This window comes from Paralichthys olivaceus, chromosome 3, assembly GCF_024713975.1.
Source record: "Paralichthys olivaceus isolate ysfri-2021 chromosome 3, ASM2471397v2, whole genome shotgun sequence".
In the NCBI taxonomy this organism is placed as follows: domain Eukaryota; kingdom Metazoa; phylum Chordata; class Actinopteri; order Pleuronectiformes; family Paralichthyidae; genus Paralichthys; species Paralichthys olivaceus.
In genome coordinates, this window is record NC_091095.1 from 22,519,886 (window position 1) to 22,546,384 (window position 26,499).

The following is a 26,499-nucleotide window of genomic DNA, read 5'->3' on the forward strand; positions in this document are numbered from 1 at the left end:
GGGTGAGAGGAGAAAAACACAAGTCCTTTTGAATTCACACAATCTTAATGTTCAGTCATATCAAAACAATAAAGCTGATTTTGATCTAAGTGGTTCTGGTTTAAGATGCAGAGAAACTAAAGCCAGCAACAGAATGGAGAGTTGTAGCTGTGGTGTTGGTCATTGAGTCGATCAGAAGACTGTTTGAGTTTCATCAAATACTTGTAAAGGTAATGGCATGGTTAAGTTGAAAGTCCATCCATCCACTAATCCATATCTATACCACTTATACCCTTGGTAAGGTAGAGCCCATCCCAGCTGACACTGTGAGAAGTGGACTAGGTACAGCCTGGAGAGGTCGTCAGCACAGGGCCATCATACACTCACATTCACACCTTGTTGCTATGAAGCGACTGTGCTAACACTGTGAAAACGTGAAATTATATAATTAAATACCTAATTTATTACACTAAGATGGTAACAATAGCAACCATTATATTAGAGTGGTGGTGAGCATGTTAGCCTGATATCATTCGTCTTAAGTGCCAAAGTACAACATGCTTTCAGATGCTTAGCTGGCAGCTGTATTTGCGGGTGTGATCATCTGTGATGCAATGGAATATGATCAAGGTAGTTCAGTTCAAACAAATCTGCACCTCATTTTGCAATTCCCTGACACAGGATTTCACAACTGAGTTGTTTTATCTTTCATCAAGACAGTGAAGTGTAAATAAAAAGAAACAGATCAAGTTTACAAAGTGAGCTTGTAAGAATTTGTGCTTGCATGTGTTTGACTGGCCACCTTGACGGATGATGCTGCAGCAAAAATTGAGTTGAGTCTTGGCACATCCAGTGTTTTGTTGCATGGGCTTAATTTAAATGAATGAGTTTCTTCATGCAGGGCTTAGTCAGTCTGACATTATAGCTGATGTCTTGCTGGGAGGGTTTATTTTTTGTCCCCAACCAATCTGCACCTAGTGACACTTCAGCCCTGCTGACATTAACTTCTGTTTACACTGAATCAGCTGCAGCGGTTGCTATATAATTTATTAATTACACATTCAGCTATTAAAGAGCAACATTATCATTAATTTTGAGTGGTGTTTGTGGGAAACTGCTGAAGGTTCATTTAAGTGTCAACTAAAACAATGAGCTGAAACTCACTAGTCTTGATGTGAAGCTGAGTGAGTTGCAGATTCAGGTGATAGTTCTCTGTTCATCACTACAGGCGATCCGTTTTGTATTGTTTTTCATATTGTCATTTGATTTTTATTGTTATAAAAATACTAATTAAAGTGGAATATGATAATGTGTTAACTTTAAACAACGACAAAACGTGTTTGGACACCTGTAAACGCCTCATCCAGGCTTCCAGCAGTTCATTTCTAATGGTTGTTTCCATGGATTGAGCTCTTGCTATGAAGGAAGATGGCAAAACCATTCTTACTCCCTCCTACAAATCTCTGAGTGGTTGACTGTATCTTCAACTGACTGAAATAGTTGTTAATGAGCACGACACCAGAGCTATTTGAGCTGCCTTATAAACAACAGTTGTGAGCAGTGATTTCGAGGTGTGGAACCAGGCTTTGACAACTCTTAGTCTTGTTGAAATCTTTACCGACTGTGAAAAGATTTGGCCCAATTAACGTCTAACGACTTGACAATACACAGTGCTTAGATTTGTTTTCTAAATGAGTGTGGAGTGGATCTTACTCAGATGTGTAAAGATTGTGTACAGTCTTTTCAAAAATGTACAATTTACGACTACTTGTTTTGCAAACTCAACCCACATATTATAAAATTAGATAATAAGATCTCTTTTTTACACTAGTCAACAAAACCACTAACAGTCGCCAACATTTGGTGTTTGTCTGCAGTGGGAATAAATATAATCAGCATTCATTCCCCGGTCAAATGACTCTTCGGTAGTTTTTATCAGCTTTGACAGCCAGTGATGAAAACATTATATGCACGTGAACTCACTAAATCTTTCATCTTTTCTTTGTGATAAGTACTTTAATATTTTCTCACAATGGCAAAAAAACTTCACAAATGTCTGTCACAAGGGGTTTATCAAAATGACCTAGAATAGTGAAGAAAGGAAAAACCAAAACCCAGTACGAGACCCAACAAAAGCATGTCATATAAACAAAGAAATATGTACATTGATATCCCCGAGTATATCAATAATATGAATAATTGTAATAGCAAAATAAAGATACATTAAAAACAAGCAGTGTTGCATTTAATGTGTAGAAGTTTACAGCAAATTAACCAGAGATCTACAGAAATATGTCTCTGAGTAGATACATATCAGGTAATTATTCAATATAGATCAAAGATTATATTTGTAAGCTGGATGCGCCAGAACTGCCAGATATATGAGTGGTACAGCCCCCATTTCAAGTCTCAATCTTCTGACTTATCAAGTAGTCTATAAGATAATCATTCTAGGGCAGCCAGGTTACCAAGAGAGATAAGCCACAGTGATAGTGAAGATACCGAAGATGATTTTCCAATCTTTGACCAGAAGTTTCCTCCCTATATTCCACAATATAGTTAAGAAGAGGGAAGTATTAATTTTCATTAAATCCAAGAAATGTGATGTAGTATTATTTATCCAGTGGACCCACCTAATGGCTCACAAAGCACAGAAGCTTTGCAATGAGTGGGTGGGCTACATCAGGGCATCCTGTGGCGGAAGTAAGAGTAGAGGGGTATACACTAATTAACGAGCAGTTACAATTTAAATGTGTGAAACAGAGAGCAGATGTGATGGCAGAATCCTGTTAAAGCTTTGTGAGATCCAGGGCAACAGTATTATATTATTAAGCGTGTATGCTCCAAATATAGATGATCCTGCATTTCCTGGACCTCTCGAGAAGAAACTGAATGACTGGGGGAAAAAAACAGAACTCCTCAACTGACGGTGTGTGAAAAGTCAACCGCCTTTTTAATGTGTTGACCAGCATTTGAAAAACCTGCTTGTATACCTGCTAATTTTGGTGTGAGCCATTTTAAAAAGAGTGGGCAAACTTTAGTTGTCACTGGTTAAATGTAATGTGTTTTTTCACTTAAAAATGTTAAACATACACTGAGTTATGGAGCCAACAGGACAAGTTTTACAGAAATCCTAACAATAGTTGCGAACGTACAATGGAGAGCACACGAACCCATAATGATGGAACAAACTCAGTAATGCAACTCCACACCTGTTCTGTACATTCTGTCCTTTGTTAACCTCGGGCGTGGAATTTCAAAAGCTGTACAAAACACTTAACATTTAAACAGAAGACAAAGCCATATAAACACACACGCACACACAAACACATTTATATGCAGTTAAAACACTTGCAATATGCAAGCAGACCCATGCTAAAACCACTAAAGCATGTATACAGTCATCAAGCCAGCATGCAAACACTGCCTTAAACCCTCGCCAAATATCGCCATGCTCTGGAGACAAACCAAACCACTTGAACAGCGTTTGATTAGTGTCTGGAATTCATCTGCAAATGCACACTTGCCTTGTCCTCTTTCATGGCTGCTATTCATTAATTAGATTCTTTGTGCAACTGAGCTATCCTCAGTGTTTAAGGTTACATCAGGCCCCAGTAAGTGGCTGCCTGATAACAGAATGCATCCATCTTCATTACTCAGCCCTTTCTGTCGAGGCTTGCTCCTCCACAAGTGAGCTATGTCAGGAGGTTCTAAGGAACTGATCCGTTTCATTGCATTCGTATCCTGAACTTTTGCCTCCTTTGATTTTAGTTGCTCTGATTAAATTACTGGGTTGTGGTTTCCAATTCATATCAGGTTCTTTTGTGGTTGTTTTCCCCCCTCAAGGAAGATCAGTGGTGGAGCCAAATGAAAACCAAACACCTCTTTGTGTCTTTAGATCACATAATATGTTTTGAGAAATGTGCAGCCATGTTGGTCAAAATGGTTGTTATTTCTGTTTTTCTTTTCATATTCCTGTCGATTTTAACATTATGATCACTTTTTAAACATTACTCCTGATAAGATATGGCTGGAGATCACAGTCAGGTCATTACATTAAAAAATCAATTTTAATTCATTTTAAACAAGGTAACTAAGAATTCAGAAATGATTACATCTGAAATTAGATTTCTATCATATTAATTATTAAATTAATCGTGTATATAATTTAGAAGCTAATGTTCAATTTATAAAACTTCTTTTTGCATTTGGTTGCGTATTACAAACCAGTTTCTTCCATGTTTCTGTCAGTGCACAGGCTAACACACACAAATACACACATACACAGAAGAATTGTAAGCTTATTCCATCCATTTTTGCCAAAGAAATCTCAGACATTCAGATAAATGTCTTCACAAACCAAAACACCTGTTTTCAATATTAGAGGAAATATGAATAGACTCAACTCCCAAGGTAACAACAGGGGGAATGTGTTGCCACACAGTGAAGGCTTTCTTTTGTTATTCAGGGAGTGGAACCATGATAACGCAAGCTTTAAAAACTGGGCCTGAATGTGGTGGTCAGTCCTTCTGGTTTCTTGGTGACTGAAAGCAGTTGAACACAATCTGGTGACAATCCTGAAAAGGCTCATTTTAAATGAAGCTGTTAGCATCACATCCATCAGTGAAATCTCCTTTTAGTCATTTCAAGGTCAAGCCAGTTTGAATCAGGTTAAAGCAACTCAAAATGTTTATTGCATTCCCTCAACTGAATGAATTATCTGTGAAGAAGCACAGAGGAGTAGCCATAAGGAGACCGTCGCATCTGTCTTGTCTCCACGTGACTCTGCATGGAAGCTGGTTTTGAGTATTTTGGAGGCGAATTGCTCAAAGGAAAAACAGACACACAATAGTCCATCTATTCCACGGAAACCATGATTAAAGACATACTATATGAGGATATGTATCACAGGCCTGGCAAACTTACCTGCCCCTTTTTGGTCAGGAACACTGTCTCATCAGAAATTACATTTGCTCTGAACCTCATCTTAAATTCAAATAACACGTGGTTATTCAAACACCACACTGTAAAGCAAGCTATAACTTAAAAAGTCACCACTTCATACATTCACCATTGGTTAAAATCACAGTGTGTTAATTACATCGTGATGTTTTATGACTATGACCTTTAAACACTATACCAATCAATCAATACAAGAGGGAGGCAGCCCATTGGGAATATTTAGATTCACAGATTCTGAAAGTAGGGCACTATTTATCCAAACACAATCATTATTAATCGCTGGACAGTCAACCCAAATACATTCTGCATATTTTCCACATTACACCCACTCTCTTTTGAAGCACAACTACCAAGTACATCGTCCAGCATGGAGATAATTAATGAAGATGAGCTGCCACATTAGTACAGCAAAGGGGAAGAAGGGACAAGTACAATGTTATCCTCAAGTGGTGGTCAGACATGTTTGTCCTGCTATTTCAATGACTGTAACACCGATATAGAACAATAATGATAACCTGAAGGTTTAAGAGTTGTTCATTTTCAACATGATATGTTACAGCACACTCACATCGGTCAGCCCTGTTGAACTTTGAATGTGAGGACTTTATGTTGGCCATACAGTGAAGGCAGTCACAGATGATGTCAGACACAATGTGCCCTTGATTTCAGACATAAGTGACGGAGCCAGGCCTCTCAATTTTAGCCAGAGTACAACTTTTGCAAGCTGAAACAACTCAAGTTGCTCTCAGATTATGTAGTTTTGTTTAGATTATGTAACTAGCTAGCTAATTAACTTTAACTCTTGGAATTGAGATTCCATTTAATCTCTGACTCATTTGAAGAAGGGAAAGCACTAAAAACATCTGTTATTGGGGGTCACAGACCACCGAGCCCAAAAAAACTAGTAAGAATGTCAAAGGCTAAATGTCTCTGATAGAGAAAAGTGTTCAACATGGTTGTTACATCTGCCCATCGAACTGCTTCTACCATGCCCTCTACCTGGTGGTTCTTCCTGTGTGTGTGATTACCTGCAGGTGCACCGGAGTCAGGGCCGAGCCTCACCGGCTGCACCTCATCTGTCATCAAGCATCTACATATATTTCCCTTGACCTGCTCCACGCTGCCAGATTTTAGTCTCTGCTACCAGTTAGTGTTGCTACGCTTCAAGCCATTTACTTTTATAGAGAATTTAGCCTTGTTGCCTGATCTCATACTGTTCTCCATTTCCCTTCCAGCTCCTCCTGTTCGGGTTCCGGTCCCTGCTCCTTGCCCCTTCACCTAGCTACTTACCTGCTGTCCTTGAACCCTGCCTTATACCCCATACCTTGGACAAACTGCTGGACCTGCCATCTTTCCACCATCGCTCCAGCCTCAGCCTAACGTTCAGCCTGACAATAAATACTTACTCCTGTCTCCATGTCTGTGTTTGCACCTGGGTTCACCTGTCCAACAGTTACACTTAACAGTACGATCTGGCCACAGTTATGAACCAAGCAGACTCAGATCCTGTCCATCAAGCTCTTGCTGGTCAAGGCGCCCTGCTCAGACAAAACGACCCTGTTAACTCAGGTAATGGAGATGTCACAGATCCTGTCAAACATGCAGAACCAGCTCACTGTCCAGCACTCCCAACCAGCCCCTAGCCCTTCTCAGCCAGCCCACAACCCCTCTCCCCCACCCCATGAGCCCTTTGTCCCAGGTCCTGTGCCGTATGATGGTGACCTTGGAGCTTGTAAGGCCTTTTTAGTTCAATGTTCACTAGTATTTGAGCAGCAACAGTCCCACACCTACACTAGCGAATGGTCCAAGATCTCCTACCTGATTGGCTGTCTCCTTGGAACTGCTCTTGCCTGGGCCTCAGCAGTATGGGAGAAACAGCCCCCCTTCTGCTCCTCTTATCTCAATTTCACAGTGGAGATGAGGAGGATTTTTGATCATCTCCTCAGTAATAAGGATGCTGCTAAAAGACTGTTAGCGCTCCGTCAAGGTTCCCATAATGTTGCTGAAATGGCGGAGGAATGGCGTGGGCACTGTTTTTTGGCAGATTTAACTTCACCCTCACTTATCCCCCCGGTTCTAGGAATACCAAGCCTGAAGCCCTCTCCCGCCAGTTCACCATCGACATTAGTGTTTCTCAGCCAGCCTATTTTGCCATCCACCTGCATTGTTGCTGACCTATCCTGGGAGATCGAGTCCCTTATCTGCCAAGCCTAGCAGAACCAGCCTGACCCAGGTATTGTCAGTGTTTGTTCCTGATTCTGTTCGCTCAGATGTTCTCCAGTGGACCCACTCCACCCATCTCACCTATCACCCTGGTGTGAACCGGACCCTAGCTCGTGCGTCAGCACTTCTGGTGGCCCACTATGGAGAAAGATATCCGGGAGTTTGTCTCTGCCTGCTAGATCTCTGCCCGGAACAAGACCTCCACTCGGAGCTCTGCTGGGTGCCCCGTCGCTAGATTCTAGACCCCACCCTAACAAGTATTTTCCACGCCTTACACCCAGTCAAGCCCGGTCAGGCGCCAGGTGGCACCCATAGAGGGGGGGGGTACTGTTACATCTGCCCCTCGAAATTCTGGACCTGCCATCTTTACCCCCATCGCTCCAGCCTCAGCCTCAAATTCAGCCTGACAATAAATACCTTTCCTCACTCCTGTCTCCACATCTGTGTTTGCACCTGGGTTCACCTGTCCAACAGTTACACTTAACAATGGGTTTGGTTTGATACTTTACCTTTGCTATTATCAAACAATATATGAAATTGGTATAAGAGAACAGACCTAAATATCTTGGTTTAACTTCCCAAAATCTAAAAAAGAAAATGACAGCAATGCTAAAATTGGCCTTAACTCTGCTATACTATTATCCAGGTTTCCACACACTGGATGTGCTGCTGTGCTCTAATGATTACAAATACATTATTTTCTTTTGTCTTACAATCCTGTTATAAATCATGTCACTGTGTGGTTTAGGAATTAGTGATTATAAGGCTACTGTAGGCCTATGCCTTCAACTAAATTTGGAATAATTCTCATTTCAGCAAGAACTGCTACAGATATATTTACCAACCACATATTATATATGTTGTATATATATATATCTACTAAATGTACCATATATACCTGCTGCAGTGGAGACCTGGCTTTGTTTTCCTAAAATGGCTCAGTACTCTAACCTTTAACTGGTTATTGGTGTATCGACTAACTTCAGTTGGATCCCCTAATTTCAGGTGCAACACAAATTAACTGTGTAATGTCTAAAATGCCAAGGAGCTCCTCCAACAGTCTCCCGTGCACATACTGCTTGTTTGCTAACAACAGTGATGAAGTTCTACTTAGAAAGACCAGACCAGAAAGTCTATTAACTTATTGAGATTAAAAGCCTGATGCCTTCCCTCCCACACATCCCTCCATGGCCCCTTCCCCCGGCCGGCATCACACCTCCAAAGGAGAAAGGTGATTGATGAGCCCCATCAGGCAGCTTGGAATCTCTTCTCTCATTAGACTTCTTATGCATCTAAGCTGTTCCAACACACACACACACACACACACACACTGGTAGAGCAAGACAGGGGGAAGGGAGTGAGTGGGTGTCTATCCACTGACTTTTTAGAAGATAAGTACTCACACTAAAATATTTACTTTGTACATTAATCTCCGGGAAATTAATTTGCCATTATACTTTCACCCTGAGAAAAAAGTGAGACTTTTTTTAATTGAGAAGTGTGCTTTCCACTCCCTTCTCTTCATGCTCAGTGATCTTTCTCTCTTTTGACTCACGCCTGGGACTGTTTGGAAATTAATGTCCCTGAGGGAGCGGTGTTTGGACAGTCAGGGTGGATCCTATCATCGAGCACTGAGGCTCTCATGAGGAGGGTTAGCTGGAGTGGTGAAAAGGAAGGGAAAGAATGTTGCATATGCATGTGCCTAACGCAGACATGCTCAATCACATTAATGGAAGTGCAGGGCAATATTATGTACTAATTGCCAATGGATAGCAGCATTACTGTAATGTGCTGCTGAATGTATCACTGCAGTCCAACTGGGGTTCTTTCTATTCAGATAAATAACCTCATTATAGCTGAGACAATAACCAAGATAAACAGTAAGAATCAATGCGCTACATTGAAACACTTTAGTCGGGAGTGCATCTGATCTAGAGCATTTTTGTATGCCATGTTTTTGGAGTCACCTGAAAAGTTCTAGAGGTATCACTTTTGATAGATCAGACAAGAAATATGCAGTGTAAATAAGAAAAACACTTTTTCGGTGGTGGTGAAATTTTGCATTTTCTAACCACACCTATTTGTAGATTGTGAAGCAGTCACAGAGAAAAAATTATCAGCTTACCCTGCTTCTGTGGCTCTATTGTTTCTTTAACATTATATTTACCCTCAGTAACAGACGTGCTCTCAGTTGGGAAGCAGTTGCTCTCGCACGTAGTGTCAAATACATGGCATTCCTGGAGTGGAAGCCCATGTTGTGTAGAAAGATGTTTCAGCATATGTGTTTCCACCCTGACTTGAAATTACAATTTTACCAACATCACACAATTTTCTGCCCAGGTTTTACTTGTGGTGGTGTGAGATGCATGCAGTTTGCAGGTTAACTCAGATATAACCTTAAGTAGATGCTAGCTAGGCAACCACAAACCTCTAGTCCCTACACAAAGAATTTGCAATACGCATGCCAGGACTCCTTGTGGTAAGTTTCCAACGGTGCAGACACATTCAGTGTTGTTGTTTTGCAATGGGCAACAGTCAGAAAAAACACACCAGCATCGTTAAAACAAGGTTTTGACAAGCTCAGAGATTGTTCATACAATTTGGAATGCTGTGTCAGGTGAACCCATTTCTCCTTCTGTAGCAATGTGCATGGGGGTTCTAGTGAGAGTAAAATTGGGTAACTGAGGAGGTTGGAACAAAAAAGGTTTACAGGCTGCACTGGATGCTTGAGCACTGCATCTTTCTCTTTGCCTGTGATTTCAGGTTAGAGTGGCCACACTGCCTGCGTGAGATATGTGGCTCTTCTACAGAGTCTGGTTCTCGCACATTTTCATGTGAGCTGCACAGTTTACATAAAAAAAGACAGTGGGAATTATCTTTCACCTCAAATATCTATGTTTATCCATTAAATATGTAACATTATATATACTGTACCCATTTTAAAGTAAAAACACTAGTGTTTTGTTGACTAAATCCATTCATTAGTTTTTCAAAGTTTTCATCGTTGAAGAGATGCACAACCTCATACTGTAGAGTCCTGGTATTTGGTTGAGGATATATGTTACTTTTATTAAAAGAAATACCTAATGTAGCAGACACGCTACTGACATGCTGCCTGTGGGAGCAACAGGCACACAGGAGATGAAGCAGATCATGTACTGCACACGCATCTGTTGTGGCCCGGGCGTTAGAATGAAATACCGTGAACTTGTGTGCTAGCGTGCTCATTGATTCAAATGTACGCAACAAACATGAACTGCACTGAACTACCATAGTGCCAGTAGAGTTATTGGAAGGCCAACAGTTAGCTTATCTTTAGCTTTTGACATTTGTAGATTTATGGATTATGTCTAATAAATTCCCAATTCAGAAATACCTCATCCACTGTCAGTGAACCATAAGCCCCCAGATACAATGCTGGTTTGAGAGATGATTTTGGAACAGTGGTAACGCTCAGTATTGCAACTTAGTAATGTACACACATGCATTTTACTTATTGGATTAATTAAACAATGCTGTTTCATGATTCCCATGTCTTTGACATGGATCATTAAGTGGTTGGATCATGTACGTATGTTACCATCACATGCATATTAAATAATCTTTATTTAAAAATGAGTCAGCAGTAGACAATGATTTCAAACCTCTTGGAGCTAATGTTAATTAGCTTGCTGGCTAGGGTTGATAAAATCTGCCAAAGACTGTTGACATTTCAGCCACCAATAACAGAAAAGGCCACCGAGTAAAGATGATAAAGCTACTTTTGTCTTCCTCTATTTCAAATATTGTAAGTTGTAAGTCAGTTCCCGTTATTATAAATGTCCCCAGTGAGAACAAAAAAGATTGACAGGCGCACCGGAGGATTTGTCAATTGTGGCTTCTTGTGGGAAAGTGTGCGACAGTATGAGAGGATGTGTATAAGTGTGTGAGAGAGGGCGAGACAGAGAACACATTGTGTGAAACATTTTGTGTGTCAGAGAGGGGGAAAGAGGGCGAGTTTGTCTGTGAAGGTTGGGGTTTTGGTCATCTGCCATCGGATAAGATATCCTGACAAGGCAATCAGAGAGAAAACAAATTCTGCAGCCACACGGGTTCAACTCTGTCGTTCTTCACCCTGATGAGCTTTTGAAAAATGGAGTGCTGTTGAAATTGGTTTTGTATGGGAGGCTTCATATCTGTCTCTTGTCAGGATTATTGCCACCTGTCTTCATTGGCTGTAAAGGTCTGTTAATTAATCTGCCTCGCCGTCTTTGTTGGCTGGAGATGGGGGTTGAACGGAGCGCTGCCTTCCCTCCATGGTGCCGCACTGTCAGGTCCACGATTCCAAATAAATATACATCTACTTTAGGATAAGACTCCTGTGATGTTAAGCAACATCTCTAATCAGTATCATTAAAATAATGCATCATGTCTTTCCTCTCTAATTTTATGAGTGAAGCACTTTAATTGGATATTTCATTTAATTCCGTTAATGAAAGTCCTGGGAAATGCTGTTTGAGGGACACTGATATCTCTTGTGATCAATGAAGCCGCAAATAGAGCTCTTCAGAAATTCTCTTCAGAGATTATGTCTGTCTCCAACTGTGAAAATGCTTCGAACAGAATATTAATAGAAACAAGTGCAAATCGAACATTTGCAATCATAGAAATGCATGCAATGTGCTCTGTTCCATAGGAAGGTGACGCCTGATAAAACATGTCAAGTGATATTAGCAAGGTGGATGTGTGAAAGTGGATGCATGCAGGTAAGAGCAACAGCATGTGATCCAGCATTGATTAATTTGACATGGATGGATTAATATGCCACTGGATATCCATGCCAAGCTTATCAGAGCAAAAGTGTTATTACACAACCATCAGCTGTGATGCCTCAAATGAGCAGGAGGAAACTGATTTACAAGGCCAGGATCCTGCAAGACCGGAGGCACGGAAAAACTGCTCAGTGGACTTCTTTCTTTCGTTGCATGAGGCCCAATCACAATTGCACAGGAACTTGCCATTGGCCTCGGCCCTGCAAAGTGTCAAATTGATCAAGTGCTTGCTGGGATTGTCTGCTGCAGAGTGTCTGCACCTGTGCATTCCTCTAAGTGTTGAGATCCTGGCAATTCTTGACGTGAAGTTTGAACTCGGCCTGCTGTCTGCAGCTCAGGCGTACCCAGACATGCCTGGCTAAGAGCAGCTTGTATTGTACACACACTCCTGTCGCTCTCTGCTGTTCCCTTGGAATGTAAACTACCAGTGTCACATCAGTGATATACTGGGGCTGCACATTTTTCTTGCAGTGCAGGTGCAGTTTGGGCTGCAGCGCTTTAGTGCTGTACCAAGTTACAGCATGCAAATGATTCCTAAGAACAGGAGCTACTCGGAGTCAGCTCAATGCAGAATAAAGTTTTGAACAAAGACGTCGTCAGATAATGTTTATTACATATTTCCCCTGTGAACACATGCCACAGTACCCTTAATCAACAGCACTTTTACATATGTTTGATTAAAGTAAAAATGAGCTGTTGTTTCTCCAAGGACATCTTTTTATGTGGAGAATACTTTTTCATTTAGCAGATGCTTATATGCAGAACAGTGTTGTTGCCGCCCACAGGTATAATCAACCAGAAAATTAATAATCATTCTGCAGGACTACAATAAATCATTATGCTTTGGACAATTAATAATAGAGGCGAAGCTTGGAAGCTTGTCTGATTACAATAGTTACGATGCATATCATCAAGATTTAAATTTAACATTTCACAATGGAGTTTCAGACACCAGTGCACATTACTGATGTTTAAATTTGGTATTGGGGCGGGTCACAGGGGTTGAGGGATGGTGTATATCTCCATTTATTACTCTATCCAAACTGCTATTAAAAAAATTAGCTCTTTTTGTAGCTATAAATTTACAGTTGATGCAGAGTAAAACCACAATGCAGAGTGATTAAAGAACAAAGTCAAGAATAAAGTGCTTTATGAAGCTTCTCATGCAAATTCTTTTACGCGTAGGATTTCAATGATTTTAATCTGAATTGAGAAACACATTTTAAATTGTCCGTAGTTGTGAGTTCAGCAAATTCTCCCTCTACTTTGTTTATTCAGAGTGGTTTGATTGAGCTGCACATTATTTATCAGAACATAAATTCAACAAAGATAATGCAGATGATGGATCAATGGTTGAATCACAATAAAGTGGTTGGTGTAGTTCTATGTATTTTAAATTTTATTCTCATGCTGCTTTTGATATAATAGACTATAGGAACAACTTAAAAAACATCGTAATCATCATCGATATCAATGTGCCCCCCCTTCTCTTTTCTAAAAGCCACTTTAACAGCTACATCCTCGTCATATGTCATCAACTAATATCAGCTATTTTTAAAGTATTCAAAAGTATGTGAATCAATGAATTTACTTCTAAATAAATCCAAAATTGTGATTTTATAAAGTCCTTTAAAGGCAGGTCTACAAAATAAAAAAAATAAAAAATCTTTCTGCAGTGTGGATGTGCAAATGAATTAGGATTATATAGTTGTTTGGCATTTGTTCTGTATTTAGTTTGTATGACATATGACCAAAATGGTGATATCGTAGCTTTTTTATTTACTGTCCACCCACTTACCACATTCAGCATTTGGGAGGGATCGTGCCTTTTTTTTCTTTCGAATAGTGGGTGCTCCACTTGAATTGTGGAAGCTGGTGAGTGCAGCCAACTAGTGTTAGCTTTGATTCAAATTACTGTTCTTCTCATCTCTATTATTTTACCACAATATTGAGTCATCAGAAGCTTTGGCAGTAATCAAACAACCAGACTATCAGAAGTCAACAAGTGGCCCTGTAACACCATCGACAAATCAAAATAACTGATCGAAATAAAAAAAGAGCAACAACAATTTTTATTTTTGAAAAATATATAATTTGAGTCCATACTCTTTTTTTCACATCAATTATGGATAGTTTTTCCACTGACGAGTTGCATCACCTGTACATGAAGCTTAGTTTGACATTTTAACATTTTCCCTCAAATGTTACACCATCATTTTTCCAGTGCCCTCACTACCCAGGTGTGCAGATCTGTTACATGCTGTGAGGATAACTAACACTTGGTCCACTCAGTTTTGACATCCAGCTTTCAAGAGTCAAAGAAGAAACGCTAAGGAGCATGGGGGTCCCATACCTGAACGGGGTAGTCAGGTCCTTGAATGGACATAAACTTCCCCCACCTGACATGTGGTGGGGAGAGGATTAGTTAAACACGCTCAGTCTTGGCTGACTCACACTTTGTGGAATCACAAAGTAATCTCCAGGCACATTCACTTAGGAGGCAGCTTGATGATCCCAGGCCAGTGATTTATTCATCTAAGGCACGATGCGAGGCTATAAGAATTTGTCAAGTTAAAATCCTAATTAAAACTGTTAATCACAGATTCCTGTTTGTTCAGCACTCGAGTGAAATGAAAAATGTGATCAAATTATTCATTGCTCCCTTTCAGACAGGTAAGCCAGCATAGCCCTGGGTCTTAATGCGCGGCAAAAAGTTTATGAAGGCGTATGAAGACTTTAATCCTCGACTTTTTAATTTACTTGATATATAGAAATTATAAATTGACATCAACAATTTAACCACCTGATCAGTTTGGATTTATCTATTTATTCAGATCAGCATAAGTTGAGACATTTCTGAAATGGGCTTCAGGCAAAAGAAAGTATGCAGTGGACTGGATCAAAGTGCAGCTGCTCATATTGAGAGCGAGGCCTGTAGCTATATAACAAACTGTTTCTCAGCTCTAATATTTCACACAGCTTACAAACATTTTTATTCTGTCTCATGAAATCTCCTAAATGTTACAACAGTTACCAGTGTGGTCACTTTGTCGTTGAATCAAGCTACTGCCGAGGATTTGTAATCACAAGCAGCCTTAAAAAAAACAAACAAGAATGACGATAGAATAAATAAATCATACTTGTTCTGCTCGGTCTTGACCTGACATGTATTGTCCCGATCAAACCAACACACAACCCTCAAGGAAAACCCCTGTATTTTTTTAGTTTGCGTTATGGAAAGGAAAACCTGTGAGCATCAGGGAGTCTGAGGAACACAAATGGTCCTATCGGCACCTGCTGTGAAGACCCCATTAAAAACAATGTGGACACCAGCAGGCCGTCAATCTAAAGACCTCCAGTGGGCCCCTTTGATGTACAGGGGCTGCCTGACAACAACTTCAAAAATGGATGAAATATTACATCAGACAGATGTAATAGACAAAAGACTCTCCTCAGTGTAGTGTATGGACAGAGTGCACACATCTACATCTTTAAAATACAGGTTCGTTGTATTCCAACCTTAAATAAATATTTGAGTTACGGTTTGAAGATGTATTTGATGCTCGTGAGCAGCTGTGAAACAAAAGGTTTGCCAATCAGTATGATTTACCCTCCTGTTAACTCCTCTGGGAGACAAGTGGGACATGTAAAGGAAGAGTCTGACTCATAAATCTGCAGGCTGATATTTGCCCATTACTCACAATTTTACCATAAACTGGCATCAAATAGCTAACACACTTCAGAGGTGCATAGGCAGCGATTCAGATCCAATGCACATTTTGTCAAAAGGCTTCACAGTCCTCTAGCTATATGCTCTGTGCGCCTAAAATCTTGTGTTAACACAAAGCCCTGGTTGTGTAAATTGGAAAACAGAGGCAACATTATAACTATTATTTGAAATGCTCTCTCTATATATTTTACATAGCAGTGATTGTGTTCTAAGACCTGTCCAGTCTTATCATTTTTATTTAACCAGGTTAATTAAAATGACACCATGTGACAATCAGGGTGATTAAAGCACAGAATCTGTAAACTTCTTCAACTACTAAATTTTCACTAAAAGTTAGATGCAACTCAATAGAAGAGGCCTCCCTGCTGATTGTCAGGACTTTCAATCACTTCACTTCTAATCTAAGACATGTCAGATTTAGCTGTGCCACGACACATACATATAAACTGTAAATTCTGTTTTGGGGTTCAATTTGATACAGCTCATCTTGCCTTAAATGTGTGATGTTAGCAATGTAAACACATTTATCATACAGTGTTGTTCATATGATGTATTCAGTGTAAATTCCAGGTGAGAGAAAACATGTTTATATGCTGATTCAGCTTTCACACATTATCTGATGTTAAATGCCATATGTCTAACATGGGAAATATCTATGTCCAATACTCACCTAATATACATGTCAGATGTTCAGGTGAAAACAAGAACATGGTGTAACATTATGTTAGGAAATTTGGATCAAGACTCTCACTGGAAATGCTTCACTTTGGGAAAATGGAGTGGATAATGGAGAAGAATAGGTCGACTTCCTGCACTGTGACATCCTGCCTCCCACCATTGAAACAAGGCCTCCGCTAAACTGTACAAGATAAGACTTGTCCATGGAAATTAAAACACACACATACTGTAAGGCTGGTACATCACAGCTTTACTTTAACATTACATACAAACAGAGTGGCAAAATTATAATATACACATAAATACACACACACACACACATATATATATATATATATACATACATATTAAGCAAAGACCTGTAAGTGAACAAATTGGCAATTATTGAAGTAATGGTGCCTTAGCCTTTATTTATTGTTACTGTGATGATTTGATGTTGGTGATGCATTTGAACTCAATGAGCTGAGACAATAGTAAATTGATAGAAAGCTGTTATTTTCAGATTTTCCCTATGGGAGGCTGCTGCTAATGGGCACATACTGTGATATTTATTTATTTGTTTATTTATTTTCTCATTCGCCTTTTTGTCAGGTGAATGCAGAATGTATTGTTTTGGGGTTTTTTTATGTGGAAATTACATTACACATATATAGTTTGGACAGTGTTTTTTCGCAAGCTTTAGGTTGTAAAATCTGTTTTCCATCGTCACTCTGGACTTTATTTTTTAGTTTATTGTTGTTATTGATAAATAATATAAATCTACAAAAGAAGTTGTCAACTAACCCATACTGAATGTTTAAGTGGAATTAATAAACTAACAAATGAAACCAGGCTATATTGGGAATTTACACATTCCTAAAAATGTAATGTGATTTTTTTCACAATGGTGAAGTTTGTGCAGGATAAACAAACTCAAGGCATCACATCAACATTTTTACAATCAGAAAAAACAACTGTGCTAGCTTTCAGAACGTTTTTTATGCAAGTGACCCTCTTTGTTTCAAAAAAAGGTAAAATGTAATAGTAACTATCCAGGAATTAATATAAAATACACATCTGAAGAAAATATAATTTAGCGTAGCATACAATGTTTTTTATGCTATACTGTCCTATTTATTATATTACTTTCCGTCACCTTTTATAATAAGTAGGGTAAAGGTTTAAAGGTTTTTTTGGGTGAAACTTATAGAAATTCTAAACAAAGCGTCTAATTGTTTGAATGATTTCTAAATGGAAGGTGTGCATCACATGGGTTCACTTATGAAATAGCCAGAGCAGCTGTCACTCTAGTGCTTTAAGTCTATCGGTGGCAAATATCCTACTCCTCTGTCAGCTGAAGGTTTTTCTGCTATTCTTCTACTGCCTGACAGCCCCAGTGGGTGAGTGGGCCCAACTCTAAAGGCCCATCCAGACATAAATGCATAGCGCTGGTGACCTTTAATTTCATTCAGACTGTGTACAAATGACTTCAGCATAGCCCACTTAAGGGGAAAAAAAGCCAGTGAAAGAAAGTCTTTGCAAGATTGTAGCTACTCTGGGTTTCGGCACACTGGCATTATCTACTCCCTTGCTTTAATGACTTCCTGCCGAGAGGAGCCACGGTGAGAGCCTTGGCAGTCAGACTAAGAATAGCATTAGACACAAGGTTATCTGGGCATTACACTCACTGTAACATGCAATTAACTCTACTCCTCCATTTTCATTACACAAGTATTCATTAATGTCAATTTAATTTTATGCATTGTTCTACATGACCAAAGCCTGATTACGGGGCCCTTGCACTCCAATATCCCACGTTAACTGGTGCCAGCCTCACTTGCAGCCCGACTAATTGCAATTTAGCCCTAGACAGCACCTCCCTCTTTAGGCTCTCCTTAATGGAGCAACTGATTCACGGACAGGTAACGATTGAAAAGACAAAGTGCTTCTTGCTCTGAATAGAAAACAAATGCACTGCTGCTAAGCTGTTTTCTTTGTGATAGGACTAGGGTCTGCCCTTTGTATTCAGAGAGGGACAAGAGATAATAATGTTTCCTTAAATCCTATTTGTCTTCAAATTCTATCTCCATATAGAAATAAGAAGAGCCTATTAAATCACACAGGAATGTCCATACATATATGGGGAAATATCAATTTGGAGCTTTAAGATCACGCCACCAGATGTTAGGTTTTTATTTGAAAAAAACCGATATATATTCTAAAATAGTCAAATCTAATATGATACATTTGTTCTGTGTTTTCTCTGTTGCTGTTTCAGTTCAGAGATGTTTTTTTCTTTCCCAGCAGCAAGGGATTAAATTGAGCACAGAGTTAGCTTAAACAAGCTAGTTTGCCTGCTGAACAAGTTAAGAGCAGTGTCAACACCTTACTCACTGTTGCTATATTGTATTTGTATCATTAAAATGTATGAAAAACCTGTTTATGGCTAAAATGATGAAAAAGAATGGGACACGATCCAAAACCATCAGTCTGTCACTCATTCAGAAACTGAAACTCTAGACACGTGCCAAACATATATCAATATTTTCATCCTAAAACACACAACAGTGTGATTGTCTGATGATTTTAACTGATCCCACATACAGAGATAATGAACATTTTTGTGCAGATTAGCCACAGTAGCTAATTCAACGGGCTATACCCTGTGTTTACTTTCAGTTGGACAAAGAGATGAATAAAGAAAATTATCAGTATGAATTTAGAAGTTTATTAACAAAGCTTTAGGAGCCTTGCATTACTTGTCCATGTAGCCGATATGTTTTTGCCAACTCGCTAGATGCTGATTGCAGAATTAGCATGACCCATTGAAAGAAAGGCCACAGTTGTGAGAATGGGTTGCCTGGTGTATTCAAGATGTTATGGTCAAGCTGAGGGTTAATTGGCCACCAGAATGTCCCCGGAGAGCACCATTCTAAAGGGACCCCGGCGAGCCTGTTCCTGGAGACAGTCTCATGGACTTTATTGTACCAGTCATATTGGGACTGTTGAACCATGGTTTCCCAAGCATCTTGCTGGGGGAGGACCTGAACCTGACTGGTGTTGTGGCTGGACTGAATTGTCCTAAACAATTACCCATGCTCCAATAGCAGTACAATTAACACCAGTACAATTCAATTAAAATTTAATTTGATTATAGGCTACTGCAGTTGTTTAATTATTATGTTAAATGTTCTCACATGTAGAATAATATCGCATGTCCAATGAGGCCTGCTAGATGACTCTAAAACTAACTTTTTTTATGCAGGTGGGGGTTTGTGGCAGAAAATTTAATTGGATGTCAGACAATACCCAATCAGGGTTGGTGGCCATTGTGGCAGTCATCCAAAAACCTGTCTGTAGACAACACTAACTAGTTAAAATCAGGCAGGACTGGATGAATTTAGTCTCCGGAGATAGGTAATGAAAGGCCAGACAGACTAGAATAACTATTTGTGAATATCTAATTTATAATGATAATAAACAGGTTATTTGAGTTATCACCACTCCGCAGTTCCCCTCATCTTAGCCTTAGCAATTTAGTATCTCTCAGTTTTTTGTTTTGGTTGGACTGCCCACAATTTTAAGGTTTTAGTTTAATCTTACCACTCTGATAATTTTCAGATGCAGCATTTCTTTATGGTGAAAAAGCCCAGATAAACCCACTACCTCTCCAGCACAAAACGGCTCCAAATGAATAAATACTAATGTTGCTTTGGGACAATAGATGTTTAAATAAGCAAATTGCTTAAGTGTTTCTCATATCAACTTTATCAGGTAAACATTTGGCAATGTCATGTTTACAGCTTATTGCCTTATCCCCAAGTGGCCAAATGATGAAATACTGAGGTAAAATATGAACATGTCCGGTTTAGCTCAACATTTAATCTAAGCATTCTTATATCATGTTAAATATTCCTAAAATTCATAATGATTAGAAAAAAAAAATTTCAATAAATTGTATGTTTCCAGGTACAATATTTATATGGTATCATATAGCATGTTAGCATAACACAAACAAAATCACGGTGGCCCTTAGAGCTCAATAAACTGCAACAGTGCAAATTGAAACAGCTCATGCAAATGGAGAAAATATCATATATTTTTTAAACTCATGCTCTATACCCGCAACGCTACCCAAAACTCACAACACAACACATATTGGAAGGAGAGGGTGAGGTGAGGGGCGTTCAGCTGCAACATGCAACTTCAACACTAGATATCACAAAATTCTACACACTGAATCTTTAAGAGGAGATTTAAAAGAAGATACTGAGTTTGCCTGCAGTTCCAGAGTTGAGGAGCCCGCACAGCGAAGGCCTGGTCACCTCTTGTGACCAGTCAAGATTTTGGAACAGAGACTAGTTCCTTGTTGGAGAATCTCATGCAGTGTTCAGGCTCATGGGGGGTTAACAAATCACATAAGTAGGCTGGAGGCTCGCCATTCAAAGCTTTAGTAATTATAATGACTTCTAATTCAGCGTTGTTTAACTGCAGAACATTTTTGGATATTCAATCTCTAATGTCAGTAAGGCAGGACAGGGTGTGAGCAACATCAGTGGTGCTTTAATGGAACAGACAGCTGTGTGTCCTCTGCATAGCAATGGAAATCAATGACATAGCTAGGCATGAATTGCCCAAGTGGTAGCAACTCTACCAAGCACTCACAACACTACCAATGATCTTGATACATACGTTTTCTCCATTTGCATGTGTTTTGTATATTTTCATGTTTTCTAAAGCTGCAGTGTATTGAGCTCATAACAGCCCAAAAATGTTTGTTGATGGGAAATGGTTCATGTGTACTCACTAACACATTACAACTGAATCACCACACCACGGCCAAATACTCTCAGCATTACCAAATACTCGCAACACTACCAAATACTTGCAACACAACCAAACACCACCTCATCAATTACTTTGATGAATATGTTTTCACAATTTGCATGTGTTTTGTCTATTTTCATGTTTTCTAAAGCTGCAGTACATTGACCTCAGCTCATAAATCGAGATGTGGTTGATGGGAAATGGTTCATGCATTTTTACAGAACTGTATCAAGGTATACAACGTGGATAGAAGGAAATTTAAATCAGCTGGTAGCGCTAGTTGAAATGTCAGGAAAAAAAAATCCCTTTTGTTTCCTCTCTAATGTATGGCTAAACAAAATATAGTCCATTCAGTCCCTCTCCATTGTCGAGTTATTTCACTGTAGAAAATCTTGGACTGAGGGATGGGCAGAGCGACATCAATATCCCTAGAGCCATGTTGGTAGCTGGGTTAAAAAAGGCTATGACTGACCTTTCAGTTCCATGATGGTAATTAGGCGCTACAATCCCGTGTTTATGAAGGTATTAACACAACAACTGTTAGGGCTTTTCCTCCCATCCTGTCTCTGTCCTCTACTGCATCTCTCACAACAAGCAGCAGACTCTTTGTGCCATAACTGAAACTACATTGAAGAGCAAATTGTTTCACAATCTTTTTCCAGGAAATGCACCTCATAAAATAATGTGGGGAAAAAAATTATAAACCACGAGGGATCTTTTTTTATACACCTGACATGGAACACATGATTAAAGAGTGCAAATTTGAGGGTCACCCCGGGCCAATTGGACCTGTCTTTCATGCACTGATTCACATCAAAGACTCTCAGGCGAAACTCCTCAAGGCATACAGTATGTGATCAAAGCACTCTGCTCTTTGTGAATTCTATTTTATGCTTGTTGTTCATATTATGTCTCAGCATAACCATACAAATCTCATGCATAATTGGAAGGGTAAAAGACATTTTAATTCTCCCAGAACCATATTTTGTGCACAAAAGAAACTGTAATGTAAGATAATGATTAATGTACTGCATTGTTGATTGACCATTGAAAAGAGTACTCTTCTATTCTTCTCTTCAGCAGACTTTGTAAGCGGTAGGGCAGCAATTATTGTGCATTTTCAGACTGGGAATAATCAAGGCCTTCAAAAGAAAATTAGATAATAAGCATATAAAATATGAAAGGAAAGAAACAGCCAACTAGAGTCTTCACTCGGAATAAAAGAAGATGTGATTAGCATGGCCAAAGGTTTACAACATTTTGTTTGAATATAATAGATATAATTACTTTGATGCTGAATTGAGTTCAGTTCATAACAATATATCAGAATGAGGTGAAATATGTCTAGATTATAAGTGTGATATTTTTTCTCCCATGTCTTTTGCTCAGGCTGAATGTGGATCATATTGTATGCTGATGGGTTCTGATCATTCAACATGTATGACGTGTGCAAAAGCTTTTACTGACCTCATGAGACTAATCAACAGGAGTGCTCTTCATAAGGTTTGATAAATCTGCTGCTCCCTTGTTTTCCTCATCATATTCAATTCCTCTCGTAGTAAGAGAATTTAATGTTTACGCTTTTAGATAAGGCCTCTGTTTAGAAATGAACCGAATTATGTTTTAGCTGAGCTCCTCTTCAAGTGGGTTTGTGGGAATAATGCACAGGATGTAGCTGTTAGGCTTGTGTTAGAAAATGCATCAGCTCTGCTACCGATGCACCTGGTGTCCACACTACAACGGAGTTGTCGAGCCAGTAAAAAAGTTTCAAACACTGCTGACCCAATTATAGTTTGTGTTTCAGTCTGGATGGACAGAAACACAGACGCTTGGAAACGATTACGTAGATCAGCTGCTTAAAAGTTCTCTCTTTCAGTGAATCTCTGATCCTTCTCAACAGTTTACTTTCTCTTTGAACAATGCTCAATACTCAAAGTTTCAATTAAATCTCCTGAAAAGGAAACATAGCCCATTGCGCTTATGGAATTGGAATACTAAATCGGAATTCAAGCAATACATTTTTTTTTCCATTTCACATATTTGATTGGCCATTTTAATTTTGGGTCCAGTGGGACCGTTCATGGTCATACTGAAATGTGTGACCTAATGTGAAGAAGTGTGGTCAACTGATGTGTTTCAAATAGTTCTGGGAGAATCAAAGAGCTCTAAAGCCCAGAGATAATGTATACTGTGATTCTGTGATTTGGTATTATTTCTGTGTGAATGGGTGAATGGCAAACTGTACTGTAAAGCACTTTGAGTGGTCATCAAGACTAGAAAAGCTCTATATGAATACAAACCATTTACCATTTATTATACAAATAGAATTTAGTTAAAGCACAAAGGAATAAATGACACGATACAAGGCTTTGGCTACACTCAAACCAGTTCACAGTTGGTTTTTGTCTTTTCATGGAGTTTGATCTCAAAAATATATATTTCTGGGATTGTCCTCTGACCTCATAACAAGTCACTGCAACATTTAACCTTTTACAACAGCCCTATAGGACAAATTCTGACGTGTCATGTTAACATTAACGATAGTTCTGTAATCTGTCCCCTGTCCATTGACATTGAGCATGCACTATATCAGGACCCTGAAACTGAAGCAGCCAATCATTCATTTCATTACTTGAATCTGTGTCAACGTGTTTACCATGTTTCAGTATTTCTCATTTGTATAAATGTGTGTTGAATAGCAATATTTAATATGAGTGATATGAGGGTGCAGTGTAACCTACAAAATAAAGCTAATTCAGCAGATTTAATGTTTCATCATGGCTGCAAATGTTGATTCAGACAGCAGAGAGTCTCTATTCACTGCTCTCTATTCACTGTTCACTTTATTCTGTCTGTGGTGGCTATGCCATTGTCTCTGTGGCTGATTGTTCAGGATTGATTAACAGCTTTGTGCAACCCCTGCCACAACTTCTAATTTCTCTTTGTCTTTTAATTAAAACCCAGTCCGCTTCACCTCTGGCTGTAAAGTACAGCAGTTTAACGAAAATGAATGAAGATCAGCCGAGGGCGTATAAGAGCACGCCTCATATGAATATAAATGTCAAGTCGAAACTCCCCTAAACAAGCTTCAACACAACAAATGCTCACACATGAATTTGATTCCTTGTACAGTGAATACATGCATAAAATATATATTTTTTATGGTTGTATTATTAATTCACGCTATTAAACATAAATGCAACTGTAAGCATCTTGGAAAATAAGACATTTTTTCTATTGATTTTCCCCTTCTCCTCAATCCATAATTTAGAAGTGTCTGGATTACAAAAAATAAAAACAAAATAAAAATCCTATTTTTTTTCATGTCAAACCATTAATAAAGATTTGTTAATCCACAGTGTCAACAATATACTTTGCATATCAGTACAAGTAATGGACATATGTGGGCAAAAATGAGCATGAGCACAGGAGGCCTCTGGATGTTAATGGCAGACGGAACTCTCTGTACTCACTTCTCCAGTTGAAGTGTTGAGATGGCTCCTCTGATTGTCCACTGAGAGTTGTTTACATTTCCTCCAAAGCTCCATTTAGTTTCCCCTGACAAGGTGGAGTAAGTGACTTGGCCATGATGGATGGAGGCACCTGTCCTAATGGTGGCTCAAACTGTGCCCACTAGTGCACAATACATTGATAAATTGACAACAGTTGGGACATGCTCTGCTAGCAGGGAGAATGAGGCTACTAGGACATCTGACTGCTCGCCATGTTTCCATGTCAGCGCTACGGAGCCTCACAATGTGGATGTCCCCAAACAGCTGCAATAGAGCTGTGAGGGCTCAGAGGGGTATTTGACGATTAATGTCACATCTTCATCATTGCCAACGATTTTGGTTAAAATTTGTGAGGAAATCATGGGTGATTTTTGTGGAGACAGCAACAGAAGTATCAATTCAGATTAGCTCAATCACTTCCAAATTTAACTTTTACATTTAAGTCTTTGCGGTGATTTTAAAGTTTGAACTAAATCCAACCTTTAATGCTGCCAAATCTACAGCGTAAATGTATATTATCAATCTATTGCATAATAATGTGTAATGCTGTGTGATCCCAACCATTTACCTGACCAGCTGACCATAAGGGTGTTTTGTGGTGCTGTACATCAACGAATGTATCTCCATATTTGATATCGTTAGTTTAAATTAATATTTTATGTGAACAATGACTCTTCTAACTATATGTAATCTGCATCAGGTTCCCAACAACAGCCAAGAGAAAGATGTAGCTTTTGTAAATTACTCTCAAAGTGGTGTATTTTTATGCATTTTTTAAATTCAAATAATTCATTATTTTTATTCCTTTTTTTTCTTCTTAAAATCTGTTCTCTTCTTGTTTGAATAACATTAAACGTTAAAAAATGTTTTTTATTTTCTACCTATATTTTATGTAAAGCACTTTGAGTTACATTTTTTGTACGAAAGGTGCCTTACAACTAACGTTTATCATTATTATTAATGTTTTACATGAGTTCAATGTTAAGTGTCACATTTAATGACATGTTTTCTATCATGTTGGGTGTGAATAAATCAGATCACTTGAGAGTGATTTGATGAGATAAATAGTGTGTTCAATGTATGTATTTATGTATGAGTTTACCTTGAGTTTAATTAAATCACTCTCAAATTATTTGATTCATTCAAATTAACACAACATGATAGAAAACACTTAATTACATGTGACCCTTAACAGTGAAATTATGTAATAACATGGAACTGTAATTAAAAATACATTGTCAACATTTTAGGCATTTTTTGTGAGTGTTCACTCTCACCATGACAACACCGTGTGTGTGTGACCTGTCTAGCACGACAAAACATGATAGTCAAAGGTAGTTGGAAGAGCTGTGAGGAGCGTTTAAATACTAAAAAAACTAACCCTTCTCTCAGGAATTGGTGGAAACTAAAAACTAAAAACTAAAAACTAAAAAATTCACACATGAATTCTGAAAAATTTCCATACAATGGCGTTTCCCTTTCACATGCATTAGAAGAGTCTCCATCAGACAAGTTCACAACAGGAAAATCTCTGAAGCGTTCAGTTGAGGGGTGGATTTTATTTTTCATTTTTGCATCTGTCAGGTGTTAGAAGCGTCACCAACACACCCACTCACTCGCTGTGAATCTTCTGAACAATATCCTGCAGTATTCTCACATTACACAGCCTTTACAAGGGGGCTAACAGGAGAAACATATATGGAGATTTTCTCCTGCAACTGACATTAATGTTCTCACATACAAGCCCCAGCGGAATATTTCAGGAGATGACCCGGAGTTCAGTGCATGTCTGAAAGCA

The 26,499-nt window shown here is 38.9% G+C and overlaps 1 protein-coding gene and 1 long non-coding RNA gene across 2 annotated transcripts in view; one reads left to right on the forward strand and one right to left on the reverse strand.

Moving 5' to 3' along the window:
• Window positions 1-26,499, reverse strand: part of LOC109625528 (uncharacterized) — a 72,410-nt gene that overhangs the window by 7,511 nt on the left and 38,400 nt on the right. The gene's annotated exons all lie outside the window — the stretch shown is intronic.
• LOC138407253 (uncharacterized) lies at window positions 6-23,573 on the forward strand. Its single transcript, XR_011240680.1, has 2 exons — window positions 6-22,437; window positions 22,579-23,573. It is a non-coding gene; the product is annotated as an uncharacterized lncRNA (long non-coding RNA).